General features: G+C 41.9%; 1 protein-coding gene across 2 annotated transcripts in view; it reads right to left on the bottom strand.

The window, feature by feature from the left end:
- The window catches only part of Pkib (cAMP-dependent protein kinase inhibitor beta), a 97,206-nt gene extending 85,612 nt beyond the window's left edge, over positions 1–11,594 (bottom strand). Inside the window, exon 1 of one of the 2 annotated variants that reach the window (XM_037200491.1) lies at positions 11,441–11,594. The gene's annotated coding sequence lies outside the window, so the exon portion shown is untranslated. The other variant, XM_037200493.1, reaches the window with a different exon arrangement.
- Between the last annotated feature and the right edge of the window lie 4,358 nt (positions 11,595–15,952).

Below are 15,952 nucleotides of genomic sequence, written 5' to 3'. Positions count from 1 at the left end.
TGAGTCGAGCATGGCTACAAATGAGCTCAGAAAGGCAAACTACACAGAGAAACCCTGTCTCGAAAAAAAAAAAAAAAAAAAAAATAGATATTGTTATACATTAGAATACAAAATGTACATAGATTTTAAGGTGTATATAAAATTTCAAAGGGAAAAAAACCCACCTTGCCTCTAGACTTAGTTATGCCTCTAGATTTCTGGGTCTTTAGTGGAGGTTTTGTCTTTGGAACTCACTCCTAGTTTATGTTAAGATGGGACTTCATTCACTTTTAGACACACACACACACACACACACACACACACACACACACCCTTCCTCCTCCTCCTTGGTACAAATCTACAGTCACCATGTTTAAACACAGAAAGCACTCTACCTTAGCTATTCCCTTATATTTGGGATGGCAGGTTAACCTTGAGAATATCTTTTTAAATTTTTGAGGCAACTATTTTTCTTTCTCCACTATTAGTCCTAAATACGCGTGTACTCATAGACACAGTCTAAACCCTCATGTGTGTAAAGCAGGCCTTCCCATTAAAGTAACAGCCACAAACAGTGCAGGTGTATTTGATGCTGAAGATGACTGATGATAAACAACTGCTGTTATTTCTATGAAGCAAATACATGGACGGAAGGAGCAAAGGTTAGAAATTTCTGGAAAAGAAAAGAACAAGTAAGTGGCAGATCCAAGCTCTGAGTTCAGGTCTAACCAAGGCTTACTCTCTATACATGACTTTTGTTGAATAGCCATTTGATATTATTAATCTTTACCTGATCAGCAACAAACCAGAAACCTCTATTATTTTACAGATTCTACCAATGGCCATTTCCCTTCTGTCACATCTGAATATAAATATTATATATGAAATGTCCCTTCTACCATATATGTGTATGTGTGTGCATGTATGTGTACACACACACACACACTTATATGATATTTTGCTCTCAGATTTGTTCACATATAAACAACCAGTTAAAATGGATTCAGGTTCACAAAATTCAGTATTCATTAGCACTGGTCACAAACTGAAATACAAAGTCTTCCATCTGATATTTAAAGCCCCCCCACAACATCCTCAATCTCTGCTTTCACTCTTACCTTCTCTGGGTCCTGAATATTCTTCACAGCTCTCCCTTATTCTTGTCTGCTTTTGTACTTTTGTTCTTGCTACCTTCTAATTCAGGGATGTCTTTTCTCCAGTCATGGAACTTCCTTCTGTGCCTAAAGGACCACCCCAGTTATGACATCTTCTGTTCAGTCCTTCTGATTCCACTTGAATTTTATCTTTCTCTTCTTTGAAGTCTCTGAAGCAACCTAATGCTTTCTTTTTCTCAGAAGCTATGTGTTCTACTTAGATAGACAGGTGGGTTTATTACCTTCCATCAACCTGCTATAAGCAGTCAGAATCCTAAGCATCCTATACAGAAGATGGAGTCTCACTCATTCCTACTCTCATATATTATTAATAAATACACAGAAATGCTTGTATCCAAGAGGATGCTTTTACATGGGCATTTGTTCAAGTTTAGTTAACATTTTACCTCAAAAAACAGATGTACTAAGTTCAAAGTTCATTAAAATTTTAAATAAGCACTTTTAAATGTTCTTTATTTGTATTTTATTTGTCTGGAGGTTTTGACTTACATATATGTCCATGCACCATATGCATGCCTGGTGCCCACGGGAGTTAGAAGATGACATTGGACCCCCAGAACTGGTTGTAAGCTGCCATGTGGGCACTGAGATTCAAACTCAGGTCCTCTGGAAGAGCAGCAAATTCTCTTAACCACTGAGCCATCTTTCCAGCCCTAAATATACATTTATGATGACTCTCATACATGAGCATGAAAATGGATGTATATAGCCAACATTAAAACATGGAATTATGGGCTCTTTTTATAATAATAGAAATAGTTTTATGTACTGATTTTGTGATGAGCGATTAAACTTGATTTTTTTAATATTGATATAATTGTGTTGAGAAAAAGACTGAAATCTCAAAAAAACAAAGAGATTTGTCTATGGTCATATGAACTAAAAGCAGAGGTGGCTATATTACAAGGCTTTTTTGTTTGTTTGTTTTTTTTTTTTTTTTTTTGTTTGTTTGTTTGTTTCTGGTTTTTCGAGACAGGGTTTCTCTGTGTAGCTTTGCGCTTTCTGAGTCACTTGGTAGCCAGGCTGCCTCGAACTCACAGAGATCGCTGCTCTGCTCCGAGTGCTGGGATTAAAGGCGTGCGCCACCAACGCCCGGCAACAAGGCTTTTAATTTCTAGCTTAATGACTTTTGAGCTCTTATCTTCAAAATCTTTGTCCGTGTTTTCTCAGGTGTTAGCCACACATATATAGTCATATAAAGGAGAAATATTCTCTTTCATATTTATCATTTCTTTTCAAATTATTATTTGAATACAGAATACATACATATAAATACACACACACACACAATGAAATCCATTAATGATGATTAAAGAGGATTATACTGAACAAGTTTTATTTCTGCAAAACTTACTTACTTTGCGACCTAAAACACAAAGAATACAGCAAAAGTCAAGATATTAAAAAAACATACTGCTATTCTGTCCAAATAAATGTCACCAAAAGCCTACATGCTAATAACATTCATGGTTTTCACACGTAAAACAGTCTTTGGAACCAGACCCTGCGTGACACCTCAGGTTTCATTTTAACCCATTGGTCCTCAGGTTGGAAGAGGGCAGTAAGTGTTATCCCTGCTCAACAGCTCTGTTTTTAGTCTCCCTTCCCTTCTCTACACACTGCCAGATTCACCTGTTTCCAGGAATGACGCTGAGACCCAGGCCTGACAAATCCAAGGTTCACAAGCCCCTGATCTCAGCAGTTGGTTCCGATGTGGTTTGACTCACGCCTGCCCAGGAAGCGTGATACATTTTTCCCAACCACAGCAGTTGTTTCCAACACGGGCTTATGGTAGGAGTCGATTGAACACGACCCGGGTACTAAAACCCTAGGTACAGACACATTTGTTCCTTTGAGTTTATGCTTTCCAAATTAGTTATGGAAATATTGGTAGCTGTTTTTTCCCCTCTGAGAAAAACCTTGATAATGAAGTTAAATCAAGTGCTGTTTAAGAGCTGGTTCCCTTCAAAATAATTTGCATTCTGCATCAAGCTGTGACTAAAAGCTGAGTGTTTAAGTTTCATAAACCTCATAAACACCTCTTGTCCATTTATGTTAGCTTAACGTGGATTTTCTGTTGTGGAAAAAATTGCTGTTGTAATCCTTAAAATATGCTTAATTATCTAAGCATCTCCATTCACAGCAGATGTGAAGGGTTATCTGCAAAGAGGTGAAACAGAAATGTCATATATTTATGATCAAGTGACAGTGTACAGCTTTAGAGGAAAAATGAAGACAAGTAGGTTAAAAAATAAATTTCCACTTTCAAAAGCAGGGGGTCCTTAAGTCAAACTGGAACCCCAAGCATGGACTGCTAAAGGTGAAGCAAGCTCTGCTGAGGCTTATGAGATGCTTAACATTCTTCTGCTGCCATCTACCCTGTCTCGGAGAGCTGCCCAGGATCTACTCGGAGGGGAAACTGTTCTTCACTTTTCCTGAAACCTTCTCTCATCCTTCCCAAGGCAGATGAGTAAAAGTCAAGGCTCGCCCTCCAACTGGCAAAGACATGTCTAGTTTCCCTACTGTTGAGTCCACATGGGACTCTGAGATGATTGGTTTACGGTAATGCTGTAGGACAGTGACCAGGTCAGCTACAGTAGATGGACTGCCCACATTATCATACCATCTTTTGGCATCCATTTTTATAACTGATGCTGAGAATGAACCATACTTAGACTTTTTTAAATGCCCAGTATGAGAGATGAGCTGCCCTTTTCAATTCAGCTCAGTTTCCAGTGGACCAAGGATTTGGATTTATGCCCCAATCAAAACGGGCTCTGATACATTTTTATCAAGTGATTGGACAGGAGGGCTAGGTAGATGCCTCAGTGGAAAATTGCTTGCTGGGAAAGGACCAAAGTTTAAATTCTCAGCACTCACATAAAATCTGGGAGGTGTGCTAGGCTCTAACCCCAGCAGTAGGTAGGGCAGACAGAGACCTATCCCAGTGGCCCCCAGGAGAGTTAGCCTAGCTGAAATGGCAATCTCCAAGGACCCTGCCTCAAAGACAAAATAGAAAGCAATAAAGGCAGTCACCAACATCAACCTCTATTCTCTACCTGCACATGAGTGGATGAGTGTTCATACCCATGCATACATGTACACACACATATACCCACACATACATGTACACACACATACACCACATGTGTAAATAAAATAAATGGCTAAACAAATACTCTCCTTACTTACTCATCTAGAAAATACAGCCATAATACCAATTCTATAGGTTGAAAAATATATGAGATACCTGAACATATCTATTCTGAGGCCTGGCATGTTACTCAGCAAAGGAGAGTTTTCCTTTCCTTAACATAGGCACTTCTACGGAGTGTATATTAACTACCCTCCCTTAAGCTCCCATTACAGGTCAAAGAGCACACCATAAGTTCATGACTCCCACTATTGCCCTTAATCACACCCCCTCCTTTGGAAAACAGTCCCATGACTTATCTTTTCTAGACTCACAGCCTCTCCCACAAATGAGTTCCTTAAACATTAAATAAAAATGAATCTGTGTCCCAAGACACCCACTTTCCCCACCCTTTCCCCTGTCACCCTCAGATGTGACAGCGACCTGCTTCCCTGCCTCCTCTTGGGTTTGTCCTCACAGTCACAAGGCCATTCATTTGAACTTTCTTCTCGTCAAATCCAAAGCTCTTTTAACCACTCTCCTGCTGTCACTCTTACACGGATGACCTGTGATTTCATAGACGTTCTGAAATTCTACCCACACTTGTTGCTGTAGCAAGTCTCTTTTCAATGCTTCTGGGCCCCCTGAGGCTCTCCCACACTCCTCTGTTCCTGCATTCTGACTATGGGAGGTCTCATCACACTCTATCCTACATACCAACACCATCTAAATGCTCATCTCCTGAGCTCTATACAATGGCCTCTTACATCTCACCTCACCTCTGATTTATCTTTTACACATAAATTCGGCTCTTGTTTTCAGATAAGGACACATTCTAAGGTTCTGACGACAAAAAAAAAAAAAAAAAAAAAAAAAATGAGGACATATAATCCAGAACACCCACCAAATCTGCTCCCATTCTCAAATTGCCACGTCCGTAAACAGTGCCACCTTGCCACCTCACACCAAGAACTAGAGACTCATTCAGCATTCTGTACTTATATAACTCACCGGGGTCAATCATTTTCAGGCTTGAATATTTCTGGAATCAGAATATTATCTGTTCTTCCTCATTTGGGTGATTTAATTAATAGTTAGAAATATTGGCTTGGACCGCCACAGTAGTCTATCTACCCACCTCAAATTGTAAGAGTGGAAAATGTCTATAACTCCCTGCTTCCTAGAATGTGTGAAGGACGTAGTGAGTTGGCTTTATTTTCTAACTTTTCCCTCCTGTGCACAGTTCTGCTTCTGTCCCTCCACACACAGAACGGTGACAGATGTCCTTCTTCAAGGACAGAGGAACTGAGAGGCACAGCGGTTTCTGAGGAAGTGCCGCCTTCTGTAACTTCTTCTTTGGGCTTGATAGACATTTTACAAACCTTCAGAGTGCAACAAAAATCCATCATGGCTGTAATAGGGCTCTTTTATTAGACTTGAAAGACCTATTTGGGAAAGGCAGGCAAAGAGGTCTTATTTTGTCTTTTTGAGTTTACTATTACACCCTGCTCCAGAGGCTCCACTTATTTTCATTAAAAAAAAATAACAAACATAATAAGGTAATATAATTGCTTGAGCTATAAGCCATCCTATTTACACATGTGTGTGCATGGAAACAGAGAGAGACAGAGAGATTGAGAGAGAGAGAGAGAGAGAGAGAGAGAGAGAGAGAGAGAGAGATATTTCTTTTCTCCCTAAAACATTTTAGTTCAGTGCACAAAAATTAATCTAGAAATAAGCAATTTTGTGATGCTTAGAATAAAGACATGTACAGGAAGAATGTAGGACTCTTCCTTTTCCTCTGTGGTTTTATTTCTGTCAAACTGGGCCTTGGTTTCTCCTTTTATTTCATTCCCCAAATGAACACCTTCAGTAGCCTATGCTGAACATGAACACACACACACACACACACACACACACACACACACACACACACACGAGAGAGAGAGAGAGGGGGGGAAGAGAGAGAGAGGCAGGCAGGCAGAGATGATGTGTCTTTTCATCAGCAGAGCTAATGTTAGGTCTTATAAAGAAGTGGGGAGTGTGTGGGGAGGATCCTAGAAGGACTTCCTGTCTGTCTGTCTGTCCTGTGCTCAGATACTTCAGCTGCTGGTCCAGCATGTCGGTGTCAACAATGTCCTGCCTCCACACTGCTTGTTCTAAAGCATCTCTGTCCCCCTGGCCCTCCTTCCTGCCTGAGAAACCCTGTTTCTTATTAATCCAGGCTTCTAGGTGAGATGGCTGTCTCCTATTCAGAACAGACACAAACCTGAATCCACTTCATTCTCCTCTCAGCATCTCTGAACCCCCTTCTGATCAAAAACAACACAAAACAACAACAAAAACAAACAGTTTCTGGGCACTGTTCTATTAAGATTCTGAGTGACTGAGGGACACAAATCATCATTTATGTAAAGTCCACAGCAGGAACCCTACCTGGGTAAATGCACAAAATGGCCATTTGCCATTGAGAGGTGAAAAAAAAAAAAGCTCTCATTTGAATAAAAAGTAGAAACTCTGTTTCATTTCTCAAATTCACTTCTACTTCTAGTAAGAAGAAAAATAATAACCACTTTTGGTTTTGCAGGTATACACAGGAGTGTGACCTAGAACTTTTTGTGTGAAATATCATCCACTCACAATGGCACAGAAGAGGTACATACAAAGTATATGATAATATGTGAGAACAACAGTATTTAGAAAAGTGTGTACCAATGGGAGAAGTTTTGAAAGGAAGGCTTCAGTCTTGATTTTACCCATAATAAGTGACTTTTAGAGATGTAATTACTGAATCTAGGGCCTTAGATTTCCCCACCTGCACTAGGAGATGCTTAATTATTATTTGCATGACATTTTAGCTAAGGAGGCTTCTTTCATTGTAGACTTTATCAATTGTATTTGACATTCAGAAAGGAATCTTTTCTTCTTCTTCTTCTTCTTCTTCTTCTTCTTCTTCTTCTTTTTTTTTTCTTCTTTTTTTTTTTTTTTTTTTTTTTTTTTTTTTTTTTTCTTTTCTTTTCTTCTTCTTCTTCTTCTTCTTACCCTTAGGTTGAACTTGTATACTAAAGGCATGGGAAACAACCAAATCTACAGTCAAGCCACACAAAGTTGAGTGGTAGCAACATCTGGAAATACAAACTTCAAATGGATTTCCTTCTCATTTTAAATTCAGATTTAGTCTTGATTAAGCTTGGTTTGCTTTCATTTGCATAAAATAAACCATTAAGCAAGAAATATTAGCGAAAAATGTTGTAGTGGTTTTTTAGGAGTCGTTTGCTGTACTTGAACTTTGAAAGGAAGCTTTCCTGTGTGTGTGTGTGTGTGTGTGTGTGTGTGTGTGTGTGTGTGTGTGTCGGTCTGTCTGTCTGTGTCTGTCAGTCATCTATCACACACACACACACACACACTGTACTGGATAGTTTGGTGTGTCAATGTGACACAAGCTAGAGTCATCAGAGGAAGGAGCCCCAGTTGAGGAAATGCCTCCATGAGATCCAGCTGCTAGGCATTTTCTCATTTACTCATCCATGGGGGAGGGCCCAGGCCATGGTGGGTGGTGTCATCCCTAGGCTGGTGGTCCTGGGTTCTAGAAGAAGGTGGGCTAAGTAAGCCATGGGAAGCAAGCTAGTGAGCAGCTCCCCTCCATGGCCTCTGCTTCAGCTCCTGCCTCCAGGATCCTGCCCTGCTTGAGTTCCTGTCCTGACTTCCTTCAGTGATGAACAGCAACGTGGACTGGATGTGTAAACAAATAAGCCATTTCCTCCCCAACTTGCTTTTTGATCAGGGTGCATGTTGCAGCAACAGAAAACCTAACAAAGATGCAGACAGACAGACAGACAGACAGACAGACAGGCACACATGCACGCACACGCACACACGCACACACACACACACACACACACACACACCTTACTCCCCTAGAACTTTCTACACTTTATACATATAAAACTTTTACTAAAACTCCTTCTATTATATTCTTTAAAAGAGGGTCATAATTTTAATATGTAAGCAAGTAATTTCTTAGTTTATATCTACCCAAAAGAAATGAAAACACAAGCTTACAAAGGCTTACATGTGAATGTTCTTAACACTGGAGTTCATAATAGCCCAAATTGACAACAACACAGAGCCAAAAAGATGGCTCAGGGGGTAAAAGCATTTGTCACCAAGGCGGCAGATGGGAGTTTGGTCCTAGAACCCAAATGGTAGAAGACATGAACTTACTTCCCCAAGTTGTCCTCTAGCCTTCAGGTGCATGCTAACTGCACACTTGGACACAGACACAGACACACACATACACACACATACATATATATATATATATATATATATATATATATATATATATATATATAATTAAAAGCATTCCTACCACCATAAATGGGGCCAAGAACCTGAAGCTGGGTAGGTCACAGGCCCTAGGAGAGAACCTACTGCTATTATTTTCTGCTAAAAGAACCAAGTACTAAAGCAACATCTAAAGGCGAATTCCCATAGCTAAGTGCGTCTGTCTCTCATCCCTCATCAGATAAGTTTCTTTGTGCAGTAGAAGGTGACTACCCCCCCCCGCCCCCCACAACTCATCCACACACAGAAAAAAAGAGACGTTGAGTTCCGAGTACTTAATGGGACATCTGTGTCACATCTTCTCCTCTCGAGGCTCAGAGATAATCACTAAAGAGGGGTTGGAAAGACTGAAAGAGCCAGAGGCAGAGATGACTATATTGAAGCAGTGCCTTCTGGGTACAACAGGATAGTTGCGCATAAACTCATAGTAGCTCTGACTTCATGCACAAGACCTCTCCAAGATTAAACCTGGCAAAACCCAAAGTGAATGGGGAGATGGCCATAAAGTCCTACCCCTAATGGTGAAGCTATTGGCAACTGTTGATGGGTGAAGGAAAGTCAGTTTCTTAAGAGATGTGAGTCCCCGGAGGCTACCCATGTTCCAACACATGGTCTCACAGCCAGGCACGTGCAGGTAGCACTGTTGACTCATGGGTTTGAAAAATGGACACCTGAAATTGAGAGGGAATCATGGGAAGAAGGAAAGAAATTGGAGGTGAAGGAATAGGGGACTGGACTCAATCAAACCACAAAATGTCCAGATGCACAACAATTGGAAAATGGACAAAATATGGTATGCCCACGCAATGAAAATTATGCAGCAGTTAAAAAGGAATAAGTTATTGATGCCTACCAAATTACAGATGTTCCACAAATCATACTGCAAATGAAGCCAGAAACCAAAGAACATATAATATATTATTTGTCTGAAATGTTTAGAGAAAGTAAGCCTATAGGAACTGAAAAGTGGATGCACAATGTCCTGGAGTTGGGATGGGTATAGAAGACTACAAATAGGCACAATGGATCTTACGAAGTGCTGAAGATTAAAACTAGATCATAATAATTACTATGCATCTTGGTGAAAGTTCTAAAAATCATTAATAGGGAATGACTTTCTAAAAATCATTTGCCTCTCAAGAGGGTAAATGTTATGATGTGTAAATTTATAATCTATATATGAATACATTTATTGTTTAAATCCGTAAAGCAAACTGCATAGGAATTTAAATAATTGCAATACTATTAGAAAAACAAATTGATCCATCATTAACTTAAACATATGCTTAAATTGACTAAAGAAGGAGGGAAAAATCTTTAACAAGAATTAAATTTGACACTTCTTTAAATATTCTAGATTGAGTAATCTCCCAGTCTGTGTTATTTTGTGAAGAAAATCATAGAAAAAAAAAAGTTGATTACTAAAACTTTTCCCTGAGCTTTTTTATCATTATTATTATTAGATTCTGTTTAAAATTGAATCAATTGATCTTGCTAAACACTTCTTTTGGAAAATAAGCTCTCTGGAGAGAGTGTCAGCTGAGGGGCACCGACTAGTGTCTGTCAGTCACAGGACACAAGGGTTTTTCAGAGACACGACCTTTGGCTTCGGAGTTGTGGTCACCAGTTTTCACTTTAATAAGCCAGACTCTGAGCTATCTAAATATTAAATTCAAGGAAGTTTGGTTTTTTTTTTTAAACACGCCAAGAAGGAAAAAAAAAATCCCGTGAAGTGGATAGTGGATTTTTAAAGGTTGCTGTTTACAACGAGAAACGCAACTGTTAAGAGAAAGGCTAATCCAATACTGCTCCAGTATCGAACCGCTGATAAGAGCACTTCATTTTGGGTTTCTCTTTCCTGACTGCACCTATGTCTAAAGCGATCATCAGCGCCCAGTATCCACCTGCTGATCCCGCAGAGTCCAGCTGCTAACCCCACTGTTTGCCTTTATGGCTTCTCTCCAGGCCCAGCACCTGCTGTTCGGGATGCTTTTCTAAATCAGGAATGCGCTCTGATACCATCGCTGACATTATCATCTCAGCCTCACTAAAGAAGGAAATTGCCTTATGGAATCCGGGAGGTCCATAAGACAGGGTCACCCTTTCCAGAAGGTGCCTTCAGAAAACTCCCCGCAAAGGCTGCAAGTCACAGCAGCCAGGACCAGCCAGGGCTGGGGCGCCCTCTGCCTCTCAGCCTCTGCGACCGACCACCTGCCACTGGAGTGCCTCCTGCTAGGGTCTCAGCAGCTGGGAGAGTCTGATAGAGCTGCGGGACACCCCTGAGGTCACCGGTTTCCTCATAGGCATAGTTTATGGAGGAATGGGGGAAAACCGGTAAGGTGAGGTGACTTGGCTAACGCCACAGCTCTGGACGCTTAGAGCGGGTTGGAACTCAGATCTCTACTGCGCTGGTGGACGCTCACCGCCGCCGGGCACTAGGGAAACGAAGCAGGAGGAAAACGACGTGGCGTTGATGGCGCGACAGGAGAACAGGGCTCAGCAACTTACAACCAGCGGTCCCCAGAGTCCACTTTCAGTACCCATAGGGTAAAAGACGATGAGCAGACCTCCCCCGGGCGGGTGCACCTGCTTTCGCTCCCACAGTCCTCCAGCTTCAGGTGGAAGGATGGGATCTGCTCTAAATGCGCCCCCCCCCCCGCTGCGCTCCTTGGCTTGTGCCCACCGGACGGAAAATAGCAAAGTTGGGCTTACACGTTTGCACGCTCAGTCTCTCCCAACTCCCCGAGTCCTCTCCCTGCCTCCTCGCTCTAGGATCAACCCGCTCGCAGTCCGACCGGTTACGTACCAGCTGCGCGCCAGGGATGCGAGCGGCGCCGGGCCAGGTCCCTCGCGGTGCCGCCTGCCGGCCTCTCTGCGGCACGGAGCTGCGACGCGGCTCGAGCTCGCGGCCGCCTCTGCCGTGGGATGCGGCGGCGGCGGCGTCTGAGCGCCCGGCTGAAGCAGTGGCAGCAATTTGTGCGGCGGAGGGAGCGGCTCGGTCCCGCCCCCGGGGGGGTGGGAGCTGAGTTCGGCTCCGCAAGACGGGCCAGGCAAGCAGAGCCCGCCACCGCCGAGCCCCAGGGGGCAAATGCAACAGTGGCTCTTCCTTCCCGGCGGCCCGCGTCCTAAGGGCAAAGCTCTCCTCTTCTCTGCACGTTCACAGAGAACCTGAGTCAGTTCCCCTGGGTTTGGTTAAGAATTTGCTGGAGACAACGGGAAGTTCGCACCTCCTCTGCTGCCTGTCGGGTGCTCTTACGCTTCCCTCAGGTCGGGGTGCGTTCCCAGTTCCCGGCGTCTAGACGTTGCTCTCTAACAAGGGATGTTTGGAGAAGGCAGGTCTGTCTGCACCTGGAATCCGGGTGTTCGAATTTATTTACAAGGATTCTTTTAGCACATTGGAGTCTCACGCCATGCAGAACACTTTGCGTGCATGCCTGCCTGGCTGTGTGTGTGTGTGTGTGTGTGTGTGTGTGTGTGTGCCGTGAACAGCAGAAATCAATGCATATCAAGCTTCACTTTTAGACTCTCACTAAGGAAAATTAAGTTCTTACTATTAAGCTGTTGTTAATGCCCTTTTTAAAAAAAAAAAAAAATGTAGGAAATTGAAGATGCTGCTGCTAACAAAACTATGAGGACTCCTCTTTGCTTCTGGAGGAGGTGGCCTCTGATGTTATGATAGTAACCGGAATGTCAAGTCTTCACAGCACTGGGCTGCTCAGTTATCCTGCATCTGGCTTTCTGGAATCCCAGGTCTCTGACACCTTCCCCACTGACGATTTCTAAATCGCCTTCTCATGAAAAGACTGTGACACATTAAAGTACAGTCAGGCAAAAATCCTCATTTAAAGTGTCTACAAAGTGTATGATGATTAGACTGTTTGTTATTCAATATCTGTAACCCCACGGTGTGCTAATAATTCTCTACTTCCAAGTAATAAACTGGAACTCTGCAAAGTTAGGTCATTTGCAAAAGATGGAACTGGGAAATCCAAACTGTGAGATGGCCAGAGGGTAAAGGTGCTGACTGTCGGACCCGGAGAGTTGTTGATTTCCAGGACCCGAATGGTAGAAGGAGAAAACCGACTCCCATTCGTTGTGCTCTGGCTTACACATGTGCCTCACGCACACGCATGCATTCACCAATACACATATATAAATTTGATTTTAAAATTTAAGAGAGAGCTGGGGAGATGGATCCATGGTAAAGAGGTCCTGCTGCTTTAGCGGGACCAGCATTGCATTCCCAGCACCTAAGGTGTGTATGGCAACGGACCACAACTCCAGTTCCGGAAGTTTTGTCGCCCTCTTCTGGCCTCCACACACATTGCATGCACGTGATGTATGAACATACTTGCAGACCAAACACAAACATACAAATAAATAAATCTTATTTTAAAAGATCTAAGCTGATTTTAAAACTCATGTCTTTCTTCCATCAGAATTAATGGTGTGTTTAAATTGCATCCTGGTAATGTGATGTGAGTCCTCTAAATGTTGAGATAAGAGCTTTTTTTTTTTCCTCTGAGAACATTTATGTAGTCACGATGCATCCATAAAAAAGATCAAGCATTACATCTGCCTTTAGCACAGCTTTAAAATGTGCCTGCTATTCAGTGCATTTCTAAGTCCTAATACTAGTCTATAATGTAACACAGTATGTGTTATCTAAGCCCAGTTATTCTAAAGCTAGTTCCTGTGAGGGATCTACGATGGGGTCTGAGGGTAAACTAAATAAGTTATTATATGACAATGAGCAAAGTTTTATGATTGTTCAACTGTAGTCCTTACACTTACAATTGGTTTTATTTAAAAAAAAAAAAAAAAAACCTACATTTGGGGACAAATTTGATTTTAAAAACTAGTCCTCAATGATGTGCTTTTAAAGTACTACATACTTCCAACTGTCTGAACTCACGAGACTGTGTCCTCAATACCTAAAGTATCCACACAAAACAGATGCTTAAAGAGAAGGGTTGGTGTTTTTTCTTTTTTATTCTGTACTGCACTATTTGTTTATTTATTTTAAGGGACACAGGGACACAGCACATGTGTAGAGGCCAGAGGAATTCGGTTCTCTCCTTCATCACAGGAGTTTGCATTTTAGGAGACCACCAAGATTTTCAGGGAGAAGGGCCATGCAAGGTCTCAAAGGCAGTCCAAGTTCAGGGCAGTTCTGGCCGAGATCTGAGTGGGAGTTGGGAATGGCCACTAACAACCTACTCTGTGGTTCTGTCGGAGAGTATGTTAGCTTCCTAGGGTGACATAACAAATTGTCACAACATAGTGATTTAAACCAGCTTGTTTGTATTTGTTCTCTTGTAGTTTGGGAACTGAAGTCTGAAATCAAAGTCCATCACCCTCCTCAGCTCTCTGGAAGGTAATACAGGCTCTGGATCACACTTGAGGTGTCAGGCTTAGCAACAAGGCCTTTACGCACTGAGCCAGTCTACTTGACCAAGGAGTATCTTATCCATAACTCTAAATCTGTCAAAGCAGATCCTCTTATTAAATCTTTGTTGTCTTCTATTGGCAATCCAAAATATCCCTCTCCCCCGTGAGTCATAAGTGGTTTTCTAACCACATGGATTCTTTGGGGTCAGCTATAGGGAAGTGAAGAAAAGTAATTTATATTATAGAATAGAACTTTAGGGAGATGATGTCTGGGGAGGAATTTTATTTCTTTCAACGATGAGTTTAAGCTCTTCTCTGACATCTAGGATATGACACCTATGTCTACAAATTGCACCTTGGAATTTGTCAATTAATAGGCATGCACTAGATAACCTTTTCTCCCAATAATGTAGAAGTGAAGAAAGGAAGGAGGAGAGGAGGGTGACTATAATCAACCACTTGAAGATGCGTCAGGCAAGTCCCAGGCCTTTCTGACTGTACCAAGAGTACTTGATAGTGACCCCTTCGTTTTAAAATTTGATTGTAAGAGAAGTGTTCATGGAAATGTTAGAAAACACATCATTTTCTCAATACTTCAAAGAAGTTTCTATACTTTATTAAATTTCCAAAGTGTATTTTTGTTTTTTCTTTTTAACAGGTTTTAAGACTTTCTATTTACTAGTGATGTTAAGTCTTTGGAATAGGTATTTTCATGTTCGGTGCATTTGAGGACCCTGCGTGAGTCAGTGTGGTGATATTTTGTTTGTACTCTAACAAATAAAGCTTGCCTGGAGATCAGAGTGTGGAGTTAGCCACTAGAGGCCAGGCAATGGTGGCATGCACCTTTAATCCCAGCACTTGGTATCGCATGCCTTGGATCCCAGGATTTGAGAGACACACACCTCTAAACCCAGCACGTGAAAGGAAGAAACAGGAAGTGTTATGTCTGGGAGGAGAGAGGAAGTGATAAGGCAGGGTGGAGACAGGAGCTCAGCTTTTTCAGCTGAGGAGTTGGCTAGGTAAGAGTGTGGGTGTGGCTTGCTCCTTTGTCTCTCTGATCTTTCAGCATTTACCCTGATATCTAGCTCCAGGTTTTTAATTATTAAGACCAATTAGGATTTGCACTACAAGTCAGTTTCCTGCAATTATCCAAACACTTAAGGTAAAAGGTTTGGAAGGAGGAATGGTTAGTTTCGACTCCTGGTTTCACAAGTCTTAGCGAATATTTTCTTGGCTCTGTGCTTTGGGCCTACAGTGGCACAGGTACCTCATGGCAGGAAAGCATGGTGGTCTGCTCACCTCAACCAGCTTGGGAACAATGAGAGACACAGAGAGTGCCTCTGTCTCAATAAATTCTTCAATGACTTGTCCCAGTGACCTAGTTTCCATTCCCTAATGGCTTCAGCCTTTCCAAATAGCACCACAGGCTGGTGAGCAAACCTTTAGTACTCATGCCTTTAGGGACATACAAGCTCTAGCCCATAATTCTCATTGACCTTCTTGGACTGGCAACCTTTCAGTAATGTCTTGGTATAAATTTTTTTTTTCCCTTCTTGAATGATTCCAACTTCATAATTCCAGAATAAGGCCATGCTTGTGACCCTGCTGAAGCAGATCACAGAGGCCACATTCATTTGTTTGTCTCTTTTTCTCTGTGTGTTTTATTCTCCACACTTCTGCGGCCTTGCTTTTAAACTCACTGGTATTTTTACTGTGCAGCACTTAACCCACTGCTAATTCTGTATGTTGCGTTTCTAATCTCAGCTACTGCACTTTTCAGCTCTAGAAGCATCATCTGTGGCTTTTTTCTTTCATATCTCGAGTCTGTCTACTTAATATTCTTGCTTTCCCCTCCTTTTTCACTACCATATGGGATGTGGTTACAATAACTTCTCTGATGTCTGTGTCAAACCAGATCTGCTTCTGT

Source organism: Peromyscus leucopus, chromosome 8a (genome assembly GCF_004664715.2).
Source record: "Peromyscus leucopus breed LL Stock chromosome 8a, UCI_PerLeu_2.1, whole genome shotgun sequence".
In the NCBI taxonomy this organism is placed as follows: Eukaryota; Metazoa; Chordata; class Mammalia; order Rodentia; family Cricetidae; genus Peromyscus; species Peromyscus leucopus.
The sequence above is the reverse complement of the archived record's forward strand: the minus strand, read 5'-3'. Positions and strand labels throughout refer to the sequence as shown.